Source organism: Sapajus apella, unplaced genomic scaffold, assembly GCF_009761245.1.
Source record: "Sapajus apella isolate SASKATOON/1434 unplaced genomic scaffold, GSC_monkey_1.0 scaffold4, whole genome shotgun sequence".
Classification (NCBI taxonomy): Eukaryota; Metazoa; Chordata; class Mammalia; order Primates; family Cebidae; genus Sapajus; species Sapajus apella.
Genome location: NW_022436944.1, coordinates 30,579,675 through 30,592,914, shown reverse-complemented (window position 1 = coordinate 30,592,914; position 13,240 = coordinate 30,579,675). Strand labels below are relative to the sequence as shown.

Here is a 13,240-nt window from a genome sequence, read left to right as displayed (position 1 = left end):
TTTTTTTTTTTTAGTAGAGACGGAGTTTCATCATGTTGGCCAGGCTGGTCTCAAATTCCTGACCTCGTGATCCACCTGACTCAGCTCCAAAGTGCTGGATTATTGGCGTGAGCCACTGTGCCGGGCCAGAACTTAGTGCTTAAGTTCTCATATCTGTTTAATCTTGCCAGTTCAGAGTAACTCATTTCAGGGTTTTTCTCACAGGTCCTTTTGGGTTAATAGTCAACCAGGTCAGGATTCTCCCTCTGTTCTCCTCCCCTTACCCAGAATCTAAGTTCAGGTGGGGTACATGTGAGGTGCAGCTTATCTTTTATTCTGGCATTTGAGGAAATGGCTGTCGGTTGGTCCTACAGCCATTCTCTCACCATAAGTCTCTGATGGGACAGCCAGCTTCTCACTCAGTCCTCAGCACCCAGCACCTGTGTTCACTGCTGCTGTCAGCAGCCCTTCAAGGCCTCTACTTGCCAAGTTGAATGGGTTGTGTCCTCCTCACCTAGGAATGCCAGATTTAGCAAATAAAAACGTAGGATGGCCAAGCACAGTGCTCACACATATATTCCCAGCACTTTGGTAGGCCAAGGTGGGCGGATCACATGGGGTCAGAAGCTCAAGACCAGACTGGCCAACATGACAAAACCCTGTCTCCACTAAAACTACAAATATTAGCCAGGCGTGGTGGCACACACCTGCAGTCTCAGCTACTCGGGAGGCTGAAGCAGGAGAATCACTGGAACCCAGGAAGCAGAGGTTGCAGTGAGCTGAGATCATGCCATTGTACTCCAGCCTGGATAACAGAGCAGCACTCCCTCTCCATAAAAAAAAAAAAAAAAAAAAGAAAGAAAAAAAAAAAAAGTAGAATGCCCAGTTAAATTTAAATTTTAGGTAAACAACGAATACTGGGGTTTTGAGTCTACCTAGTAGCCACCTTTCAGTACTTTCTCACAGAAGTAGAGGAACCCAGACATCCCTGTCTCACCCAGGGAGGCGGGCCCTCACACAGATCATCCTTCTTGTCCTGTGGATGAAAGATAAAGCCAGAGAGAAAGCCACCCCTATGTGTGTGGCATCCAAATACACTGTACCTCTTCCTCCAGGAAGCAGGGTCCAGTCTACACCCCAGAATCCAGTCCTATGAAAAGTCCCTCTTCATGTTTAACAGGCATAGTGTTTCAGTTTGTAATAATGAGAAAGTTCTGGAGATGGATAGTGGTGATGGTTTCAAAACAATGTAAACGTACTTAATGCCATTAAATTGTACACTTAAAGCAGTAAATTTTATATTGTGTATATTTTATCACAATTTTTGTTTTAAAGGTCTGTCTTCGTGGAGGGAAAGGAAGTAGGGAGAAGACAAGGACTGCCTTCTTCAATTGTAAATTAAAACATCAGGATGTTTAAAGCTTGCACTTTGGGACTCTGTGGTCATTCTTAGTTAAGATGCATTCACTTCCTCTGCCCTCCACAGTGCTTTGGCTTCCCCAGTGCTTCACTGGAGGCAAGACGGCTGCAGCTGGTCTGGCCTCACAACTGTGTGTGTGCAACAACAGCTGTAAAACGAGAACATCCCGCTGCTGCTAGGAGCACTCCTAGAAACTGATGTCCCTCCCCAGAAGAGCCAGTAAACCTCTTCTCACACCTCATTGGCTCAAACTGGCTCAAATGCCCATTTGTTACCCAATCCCTGACAAAGGCAATGAGCATCCCATAGGACCAATCAGGCCCAGCTCTGTAGTTAGTTGTCAGACAAAGGTGGAGAAGGTTGGATGCCTACCTAAAAGTGGCTCTTTTAGGAAGGGGGAATGGAGAGACGAATGCACTAGGAAGAAAAGCCAGCATCCAGTGCATAGGGGCTGGGTAAGGCAAAATTGCACTTACACTATGTGGTGCTTATTTAGGTGTTTCCAAGGCCCGAAGAAAGAGAGAAAAGAGGGATGGAGGGAAACTGAGAGGCAGAGCCAATTACTCCATAATGTGACACCTCCTGTGACCAGAGAAAAATCAAAGTCTTAAGTAAATTGTACTCAACCAATTGGTGTCAGCTCTGCACAGCTGAATCCTCAGATGCTCTAGGCCTTGTTCACTGTACCCCACACCTATCCCAGCCACAATGGAGCCTGTTTTTCTCAAGGATCCCTGATGGTCCATGAGGATACTTTCTGCAGGTGAGATGCTTTCTATGTCCTCAAATAAGAACACCTCTTAGGCCAATGTGCTTGGTAAAGGAAGTCCTTTTTAAGACTAATGACTTAAACATGCAATTGGATTGATGAAATTTTTTTTTTTTTTAATTTCAAGTGAGGCAGAGGCAAAATTACATGGATTTGGGAGAGTTTTAAAATGGATGTAGCAGACCAAGATGTTATGACCCACTTAGAAGCAGTAAAATAAATGGAATAATGAAAGTAGAATTTGGTATGTAGTATTCTTTCAGGTCTGGGAGCCCACAAGGAAAGAAGCTTTTATAAGAAGTTTTGAAAAGCCAGATAAAACTATACAAGTGTATCTAATTCAACAGAGGTTCTTTCTAAAATAAGAAGTGAAAAACGTGGCTTCCCTAGGGGAAGGATGGAACCTTTCTAATAATATTTGTATTTAAGTTCACAGGTGCAGAAATTGAAAAGAATCTGGAAAAGGTAGTTAAAATCACCACACTGTGCAACAAACAAAACAGATGTGAGGTGACATTTGTCTGTGGAACTTTGTGCACTATTTCCTCCAGCAAATATGACACACATCATTTAAATAAACTTTTTTAATATTTAAAATTCTATAATTTTTAGATAGTGTGTCTATGACATGGTGGTGTGCACTTACCTGCGTTTGGCAAAGTATGTTAATCATTTATTTCACAAACATTTCCTAAGCATCTACTTTGTATTTTTAACTGCCTTCCTATGTGTGTTGGTTTCATATATAAACATGGTATTATAAATATTTAAGAACTATCTGAAGCAAGAACATGTTTTTTCCGCCTACACATACGCTTTAAAATATGTTCACACCAGTGCATTGTGATTAGTTTTACCTGTTTGTTTCTTTGTTTACTAAAAAAAGGGGACATCACATTGTTTCTAAATTAATTTCAAGGTTTGCAGCAAAATTATAGCTTTTACAGACATCAAAGCAATAGCTCAGAGCAATTGTAAAATAATAAGTATATAAACTAAGCTAAGAAATGAATATGGCTATTTTAATTGAGTGTTCTTGTTCTTTATTAAAGAGGATAAATAACATAAATTCTCATGTCAGTTATTTTTCCTTATAAAAAAAGACTGTGATAATCTTTAGTTCTATCTGTTGATCACTTTGATAAAGTGGTGTTTTATTATATTACTTGTATTAAAATTTTCTCTGCAAAGATTGTAAGCCTATTTCCATGTCCTATCTGATCTGTATTTATAAATAGAAATTTGCTAAATTTACAGTACTTTGCAACCGTTCATAAATTGAATTGTTCATCAAGTTTAATCAATTTGAATTATTTGTGGCTATAATTGTGTTGAGTAAAAAGTGATTGAAGTTAAGATTTTGAAAAGCTGGCCATAAATTGAGCAACATTAGTTTTAAATGGAACTATTCCATCATAGATTTCATTGTTCAGCCGTATGAATAGTACCAATAGAAATTATCCATGGCAAATAAAATCATTTTTATTTAATTATGTTTTACCTTTGTCAATTCAGAATGGCCATTCCTCTTTAAATATAATGCATCTGTTAAAAACAACAACAACAACATTCTCTGGACAGCTGTGGGTTCAATCGTGCAATTTTTATACTATGTCAACCAGGAAAAACATCATAGAGTATTTAATTCATGGAGTTTGGGTGGATACTTACAACCAAAATAAAATTCTGCTTTTTATGTAGCTCTGGGACTGTGCCATTGGTTTCTGGGAATGCAACCTGGCAGCAATCAGAACACCTGGAGGAAAAGCGCCAGCAAGGGTACCTTAAGAGAATTGAACATTGCAATCTGATGGTGGCCGTGGATTCCTTACAGATTCTGTTTTATCCTCATTTTGACATGTGGCTGGTAAGTGATGAAAGGGGATCACGGAAGATCTGTTGGATAGAAGAGGTCTGTGCACTTTCCACTACACACTGCCTTGGTAATCTGTGAGCACAAATTCAGTCCAGGCCACGGGCAACATTAATTGGAGGTCCATCCCTCCTGCCTGCTCATTCCCAATGATCCTAGACCCAGTAGGGTACTATGTATTATAGATAACTTTCACTTCCATCTTTCCCCCTTAATTTATATCCCTCGAAACTCCCATGACATCTCTTAAATTTCCCTCTTCTGTCCCACTCCCCTGATTGTTTCTAATTCAGTTGGAAAGGTAAACTTTCTCAGAGTTTGGTTGGCAGTGGGGTATAGTGCACAGAGTACAGCCTTTGGCCTATTACCAAAAACACCTGGATTTTGATCTCTGGTTATCTCAATCTTGAGCAAATTATCTCACTTCTTAATTTCCTCATTGACAAAATGAGGATAATAATATATCAACAGACTGTATAAAGGAGACTCCATGCTTCAGCCACACTGGCTCTCACCCCTACCCCCAACATCTTGCTCCTCTGTCACTTTGCTGAAACAGGGAGACTTTCCTAGTTTGTTGCTTGTCTCTTAAGGTTGCATATGGTGACTTTTGACATTTGGATCTTTTACAATAAAAAAAGAAAACAGAAAAAAAAATAAGGTAAATATGTAATGGATTTCAGGATGAGGAAGTCTTTTCAAAGCTTAAAAGCATTGGAAATTACATTTATATAATCCCTGCCCTGATGAAGCTTATATTCTAGCTATTCTCACTAGTCTATTCTTCCACATAAACTTTAGAATAATTTTGCTGTCGTCCCCTTTAAAATCCTATTAGCAACTTTGACTAGGATCATATTAAATTTAAGGGGCAAGGTGATCCATGCTGGCATTAAGGCCTTTATCAGAAAAGCAAAAGTTTTTCCAGAAACACCTAGCAAACTTCTGCTTATCTAGCATTGCCCAAAACAGTTACACACATGACTTCCCTTCCCTGAAAAGGCTGCCAGATGATGTTTAACTTCTAGACTGCAGAAGGGAGGTGGGAGAAGGGAGACAAAGATTGAGGCTGAGTGAGCCCACCTGCAGGGTCTACCACAAAGTCTATATGAAAGAGGGGACCAGAGGCAGGAGCTTCCATGCCTTCCATGGAAAGGTACTTCCATGAGCACCTTTACAAGACAGGTCACAAGGAGTGTTGCTGTTTGCTGATAAGGTCACTTTTTGTCCGTCTTTACTGCAGGCAGCTAAGCAGCTTTGACACTCTAAGGACTTGGAACAACTACTAGGGATAGTGTCTGTCCCTTGCAAATCAAAAAAGTCTGGAGCAGCCATCAGAGCAGTGGTCTTACAGAGGCCTCTCTCAAATACCTATAGGTGTTGCATCTTTGGGCAAATACTATAGGTTGCCTATCCAACCAGCTCCATCCCATTCTTCATAGCTAACAGAACCACAGTTTTGTTCTGGTAGCAATGGTTGCAGCACCCATGGTTGAATCATGTTTGGTCATTCGTGGCAGTTGCAGCTCCCTTTGGCCAGTTATCAGTCTAGAAATGGGCAACATGGCCCAGCTTTGGCCAGTGAGTTGGAGGGGGAAGTCTACTGGGGCTGGGAGAGGTTCTAGAAAAATACGATTTTGTCTAATAAAAAGACACATCCTTGTGAGAAAACCTGTTTCTCCCTGCTCCTTTTCCTGCTTTGAACATGGTAATATGTAGACATTATGCTTGGAGCTGCAGTTCTTCCAACTTGCATCTACAAGGCTAAGGACAAAAAGCCATTTTTCCAAGTTAGTAGAATGGAAACATAGAAAGAGCCCAGGTCCTTGATGATTTTGTTGAGTGAGCCAATGTATCACACCTGGAACTGCCTACCTCTGGACTAAATATAAGAGACAATTAAATGTCTTTATCATTCAAACCACTCCTGGTGGTGTTGTTTATTACTTGCAACTAAAATCATCTCTAATTGATATAGCTCTTAAAAAGGAGAGCGGAGGAGTGCAACGTGAGTCAGCTGATTCTTGAGTAAAGACCTGGGAAGGCTTTCCAGGCTACCTGCTGAGGGCTCCATACAGCATTGTTCTGGATTCCCGTCGCAACTTAAAGGGAAACTTTCACAATGTCCAGAGTCCTTGATGTCCTGCAAATGAAGGAGGAGAATGTCCTTAAGTTCCTGGCAGCAGGAACCCATTTAGGTGGCACCAACCTTGACTTCCAGATGGAACAGTATATCTATAAAAGGAAAAGTGATGGCATCTACATCATAAATCTGAAGAGGACCTGGGAGAAGCTTCTCCTGGCAGCTCGTGCCATTGTTACCATTGAAAACGCTGCTGATGCCAGTGTTATATCCTCCAGGAATACTGGCCAGAGGGCCATACTGAAGTTTGCTGCTGCCACTGGAGCCACTCCAATTGCTGGCCGCTTTACTCCTGGAGCCTTCACCAACCAGATCCAGGCAGCCTTCCGGGAGCCACAGCTGCTTGTGGTTACTGACCCAAGGGCTGACCACCAGCCTCTCACGGAGGCGTCTTATGTTAACCTACCTACCATTGCTCTGTGTAACACAGATTCTCCTCTGCGCTATGTGGACATGGCCATCCCATGCAACAACAAGGGAGCTCACTCAGTGGGTTTGATGTGGTGGATGCTGGCTTGGGGAGTTTTGCACATGCGTGGCACCATTTCCCATGGACACCGTGGCAGGTCATGCCTGATTTCTACTTCTACAGAGATCCTGAAGAGGTTGAAAAAGAACAGCAGGCTGCTGCAGGAAAGGCTGTGACCAAGGAGGAATTTCAGGGCAAATAGACTGCTCCGGCTCCTGAGTTCACTGCTACTCAGCCTGAGGTTGCAGACTGGCCTGAAGGCGTGCAGGTGCCCTCTGTACCTATCCAGCAGTTCCCTACTGAAGACTGGAGCACCCAGCCTGCCACGGAAAACTGGTCTGCAGCTCCCACTGCTCAGGCCACTGAATGGGTAGGAGCAACCACTGAATGGTCTTAAGCTGTTCTTGTGTGGGGTCTTAAACAACGTATAAGATTCATGGAAAATAAACATCGAGTTTCTAAAAAAAAAAGACCTGGAAGGGAGCAGATGTCAATAGACGCTAATGAGCTAGCAAAATCTAGGTATTCATATGAACATGACCTCTTCCATACCCAAAGGCAGTGAGGCCTAGAAACAATCGAGTTATATCCGTAATTTGAGAAGAAATGACATATTTATGTAATACGCGCTTCCCTTTTAGGAAGATAGCATAATTTCTCCATTATTTAATTCTCTTCTATCCCTGAGTTTTCTGATTTTTGTCATACATGGCTAACTTATTTCTTGTTAGGTTTATTCCTAGAGATTTTATGTTTGCTGCTCTCAAGATGTCAAGGTTCCCTGGGGATCTGTCTTCTGCCCTCTTTTCACCCAATAATTGCCCTAAATGACAGCGCCTCTTGCTCCCACCCCACCCTAAACCCTACTTCAAACTGCTACTTCTCCATTCTGGGCAAACACACTTAACCTCCTATGAACATAGTCTTTTTTTGGACTGCTTTTTGGAGGTCATCCAACGCTGATTGACAGAAAAAGGTAACATTTGGAATCCAGTGAGCTTGAGGTTAAAATATGTCATGTCAGCAATTGCTAAACAACAGTACATCAGATTAGGTCAAGAATTTGTGAAATGTTTGTGCCAAGTGAAATGTCAAAGCACAAAGTGTATGAAGGAAAAAAAATCTCTGTGCCAGTCAAAATGTCATTCTCTCCTACAGCAAGTAATTTATTTATTTCTGTCATTGCTGTTCTTGTTTCACATGTATTAATGCTGCCTCTAAATAATTGAAATTAATAGTGGCATTATCAATGGTTTGGAGTAAAAAACTAAACAGCTAATTTAGAATCACTCAGTCAGTTTGGGGCTCATTTTGAAGATGGAAATTATTGACCCAACCTTAAAAACCTTGCCTGATTATCCAAAGCATTTATACTGCAGCCATTATTTGTTCTGTTAATTTTTGTAATATATATAAAGAAGGCATAGAAGAGGATAGTAGAGAATGAACTTTTTTTTCATGCTGTATCTGAGGAATTACAAACAAGATAGAAATGCTATAAGTAGGATTAGTATTTCCAGGTAGGCTTCAACAAATGGAATGCCAGTGGCTTGTTGAATCAATTAGGAAGCATAATGACTCAATGTTCGTCCCCATTTTCCCACTGGTTTTAATTTCTAAATTGGCAGAGCTTTCCAGAACATGGCTCTTCTCCATGCCATTTGCTTTCTCTGAGAGCAGCTTTCTGTTTTCACAGTCATGGCCAAACAGTAGGGAACTGGTCCTGCTCTTCATGCTACAGCTGCCTGGTTAATAAACCAAAATGCTTCTCTGTAGGCATCAGGGCCAGGACTAAGGTGAGGTGAGCAAATGCCTGGAGCACAACATTTAAGGAGGCACTCACTCTCAGGTGCTTCCTTAAATGCTGCACCCTGTGCAGCTCACATGCCTCACCTAGTCCTGGCCCTGGCAGGCATTATTGCTGTCCTTGGAATTGGGGAAAGGAACTTGAAAGTAAAGAAAGACTTTACAAATCTTCTTGCAATAAATACTGGGTTCCTAACAAATCATTAGAAGTTTTACATTCCAAATTTGAAGAGTAATAACGTATTGCTAAAAATCGAAGAAACCTCCCAAAAAGGAGCGCAATTGATGACTCAGAATGGGCTCAACAGCATGAAAGGACCATGTGGGACCACCATGTTCCAGAGTTTGGGATCTAATTTTTAGGTTTGGATCTCAACTTTATCAGAGACATGGTCAAACTGAGCAAAACTGGATAAGGAAATTAAAAATCACTCGGAAACCCAATTTACTAGATTAGAATTGTAGATATTTTCCAGTGGCAATACACTGTTGTTTAATCTTGAGCCACCCCTCCCCAGAGTTAGGGTACCTGGGACAAAGTATTGTCATCAGACGCCTGCAGGCGAACACCAAAGAAACAAAGGGGAGTGGATGGCAAGGTATTCCATCCAGGCCCAAAAAGTCCTGTCTCACCCCAGAATATTGCTCTCTCTGTATCCATTCACTCCACAAATATGCATAGTGCAACTATCATGTACTCAGCAAACTCTGTCAGGTCAACCTTCAAAAGAAATCTCAGTCCTTTACTTCACCCCACCTACGCAGTAACCATCTAATTCAGGCACCATCTTCTCATACGTAGAGAAATGGAACAGGCCCCTAACTGGTCTCTCTGTTTCCACCTACTGTCCATTCTTCAGCCCGCAGTCAACCTGATTCCTCTAAAGTCAGATCACGATACACCTCTGCTCAAAACGCTCCACTGGCTGTCTTCCTGTCAGAAAAAAAAAAAAAAAATCCCAATTCCGTTTTTTGGCTGCAAGGCCTATGAATCTCACCCCAGTTCCCTCCCTGACTTCATATCCCACCACTTATGCACCTCACTCATTGCACTCTGGTTACAGAGATTCATCCTACTCCTGGGACACGCCCCAAGCATGCTTCTGCCTCAAAATCTCTGCACATATCCCTCCCGCTTGAATAATTTATTCCCAGATCTCTGCATGGCTCCGTCTGCTTAATGCTTAAATATCTGTGCTTAAATGTCAGCTTAGAAGCTTCCATAACCACCCTATCTAAAAAAGCAGCCTTCTAACACTTTCTGTCATTTTCTGATATATTTTTCCTTAACCATCTGACAACTTTTCTGTCTCCTTCCAGTAGAAGGTAAGCTTCTCAAAATGTTACTTTTTTGGTTTTGTTTTGGTTTTTTGTTGTTGTTGTTTTCATTATTATATCCCCAAGACCTAGAAGGCTGTCTGGAACATGGTAAATGCTCCAAATCTATGTAAAATATTTGTTGAAAGAAGAGTGAATACATGTAGGTTATGTATAGTTCTGGTCACTAGAGGGTAGCATTCTTTGGTGACTTAGGACTTTTCCCTGGCCTGGACAAAATAGCCTTTCAAGACTCTCTCCCTTTGCTTTCTGCTGGACTCAATGATGTACATGAAAGAAACAGAAGGATCAAGGCAAAACCAATATTTTTAGCAGGAGCAAATGGAAGAATAGAGTTCTATTTACTGAGCCAGGGACAACTATGAGAGGAGCAGATTTGGGGGCTAAAAATCAACAGTTCATTTTGGATATGATAAGTTTAAGATGCCTCATATATATGCAGGTGGAGAAGTATAGTAGGCAATTGGATATGAGTCTGTGATTCAGAGGAGAGGTCCAGGCAGAGTATATAAATTTTGCAGCATGTGGAAAGTATTTAAATTCATGTATTGTATGTAATACCCTGGGAGTAAGTGTAGACAGAGTAGAATTCTGAGGTCTAAACCCTACGGCACTCCAGCATTTAGAATTGAGGGGGATGAGAAAACACAAGTGAAGGGCACTATAAAGGGGAGGACAGGGAAAGGTAGGAGGTGAAGGAGGATAGGAGTCTAGGAGGAATCTTTTAAATATGAGAAATGTTAGTACAGTCAATGAAATGGAAATGATCCAGCAAAGTGGGAGAAATTAATGAGGCAGAAGAGAAGGACAGTTGCAAAGCAAGTTTCTAGAGTGGGAGAGAGGGGCTGGATGCAAAGCAGAGTCTTGGATAGAAGCGCAGACAGTTTGCCCATCATAGCATGAGGAAAGGCAGAATCTCTAAGCACAAATGCCAGAAGGTAGGTGGATGTGGTGGTAGGAGCTTGTGGAAGTTCTTTTCTGGTTGCTTCTGTTTTCCTCAGTGAAATAATGGATTGGAGGTTTCAGTGGGATGGGAGAATAACAAGGAATCAGGTGTTCAGAGGAATGTATTGGGTAGAGATGAGGAACTAGGATATTGAAAAGTGACATAGAATGCTGGGGGGATAGTGTAATTATCGAAGTGACTGGGCTGAGGGTATGGCCATAGAAGTGGTGATTGAGGGGGGAACGGAGACAAAACTACAGAGGTGACTGGCCAGGAGATTGATGGAGGGTCCTTTCTGATGTAACCTTGGACTGATACACGTGTGAGTAACATTAGCTACTATTCCCTGAGTGCCTCTTAGGTGCCAGAAGATACGTGCAATTCTCTCTTTCAATCCTCACAACTCTACAACAGCCCTAAGAATTGGAGATTGTTATCCTCTGTTTCATCAAATATGAAAAAAGTTTCATTAACTAGCTCAGGGTAGCACAGCGACAGAGATGCAGAATTCATACTCAGGTCTTCTGACCCCTAAGCCACATCCTTGCCCTTGGCCTATACCATACATCTCCACTGCACCACCTGCAAGCTTTAGATCATGGCCACAAGTTACATGTGAGTTTGGCCAGGGCCAAGAAGTATTAAGTCTCAACTTTTGTTGTTTGAGCCTGAGGCAAGAGACAGATCCAGAGGCTGCCTGCTTCTGTCTCCTGAGAGAATAAGCCTTTTTAAACTCATCTAGGTTAGTGTCACCTTGAGCACTGGAAACTACATAAGAAGGCAAGTCTAGGCCGGGCACGGTGGCTTATACCTGTAATCCCAGCACTTTGGGAAGCCGAGGCAGGTGGATCACGAAGTCAGGAGTTCAAGACCAGCCTGGCCAATATGGTGAAACCTTGTCTCTACTAAAAGCACAAAAATTAGCTGAGTGTGATGGCGGGCACCTGTAATCCCAGCTACTGGGGAGGCTGAGGCAGAAAATTGTTTGAACCTGGGAGGTGGAGGTTGCAGTGACCCAAGATGATCATGCCATTGTACTCTTGCCTGGCAACAGAGCGAGACTCCATCTCAAAAAAAAAAAAAAAAAAACACAGGGGGGGTCTAATCATCATCATAGTCTGTTTGGGTTTGTTTGCCTCAGGCCAGGCCAATAAAGCGAAAGTCACCCCCTGAGGCAAACAAACTCAAACAGACTGTGGTGGCTAGACAATGACCTTTGTGTTACTATAGGAGAGCCTTGGAAAATATTCTGTAGTCCAGGCCAGGGGACTTCTTGGTCATTCACAATGTGGAAACCCCTCTTCCATCTGGAAAAATGGCAAGGCCTGATACCCAATCACTGGTATTTCTAAAAATGTTCTACTGCAAGGCCAGGGCTTCTTATTCCCAGGAGATAATTTATACAAGTGATATGTAAAGATAGTAGAAATGGCTGGGCACAGTGGCTCACACCTGTAATCCCAGCACTTTGAGAGGCCAAGGCAGGAGGATCTCTTGAGGCCAGGAGTTCAAGATCAGCCTGGACAATATAGTGAGACCCCTGTCCCTATAAATAATTTCAAATTAGCCCAGGAGTTCAACACCCGAAGTGATCTGTGATTGTGCCACTGCACTCCAGCTTGGGCAACAGAGCAAGACCTGGTCTCTAAAGGGGAAAAAAAAAATACAGACATGAAAGTTTCCACAAAATTCATATATTTCTTACTGCAGTTGGGAGAAATTTGCATGTTTTTTGCTTTGTGATAATTCTACTACAAAGTGGCGAAATCCTACCTCTCAGTGCCACAAATGGGAAAAAGAACAGTGTAATTGGATGCCATCACTGCTAATCATCTAGACCAGAACTGGTCTAGTTCTGTTGGACTGGCTCTAGTCCAATAGAAGTTTGTGCACAAGGAACTGTTCTATACCTGTGCTTTCCAATTCAGTAGCTGTTAGCCACACATGGATACTGAACACTTAAAATGTAGCCAATGCAAATAAAAAAACTAAAATTTCTATTTTATTTAATTTAAATTTAAGCCATATGTAGCCAGTGGCTGCCATATTGGACTAGGTAGCTCCAGATTATAAAACAGGGGGCCAGGCCACCTCAGCCCTTTGAACACAGTGACCAAGTTTGTCCACAGAACCTGGCCATAAAGACCCTTGCTTGGTCAGCTCCTCCTAAGAAAAGATGCCTCCTCAGGCCGGGCGCGGTGGCTCAAGCCTGTAATCCCAGCACTTTGGGAGGCCGAGGCGGGTGGATCACGAGGTCAAGAGATCGAGACCATCCTGGTCAACATGGTGAAACCCCGTCTCTACTAAAAATACAAAAAATTAGCTGGGCATGGTGGTGCATGCCTGTAATCCCAGCTACTCAGGAGGCTGGGGCAGGAGAATTGCCTGAACCCGGGAGGCGGAGGTTGCAGTGAGCCGAGATCGCGCCATTGCACTCCAGCCTGGGTAACATGAGTGAAACTCCGTCTCAAAAAAAAAAAAAAAAAAAAAAAAAAAA

General features: G+C 42.3%; 1 pseudogene across 1 annotated transcript in view; it reads left to right on the top strand.

Annotated features, from left to right (window-relative positions):
- Positions 1-6,110: 6,110 nt before the first annotated feature.
- LOC116541560 overlaps positions 6,111-13,240 on the top strand; it is a 9,987-nt pseudogene continuing 2,857 nt past the window's right edge. Inside the window, exon 1 of the transcript XR_004264861.1 lies at positions 6,111-7,066. The product of XR_004264861.1 is annotated as a 40S ribosomal protein SA-like (transcript). The remainder of the gene's footprint in view (positions 7,067-13,240) is intronic.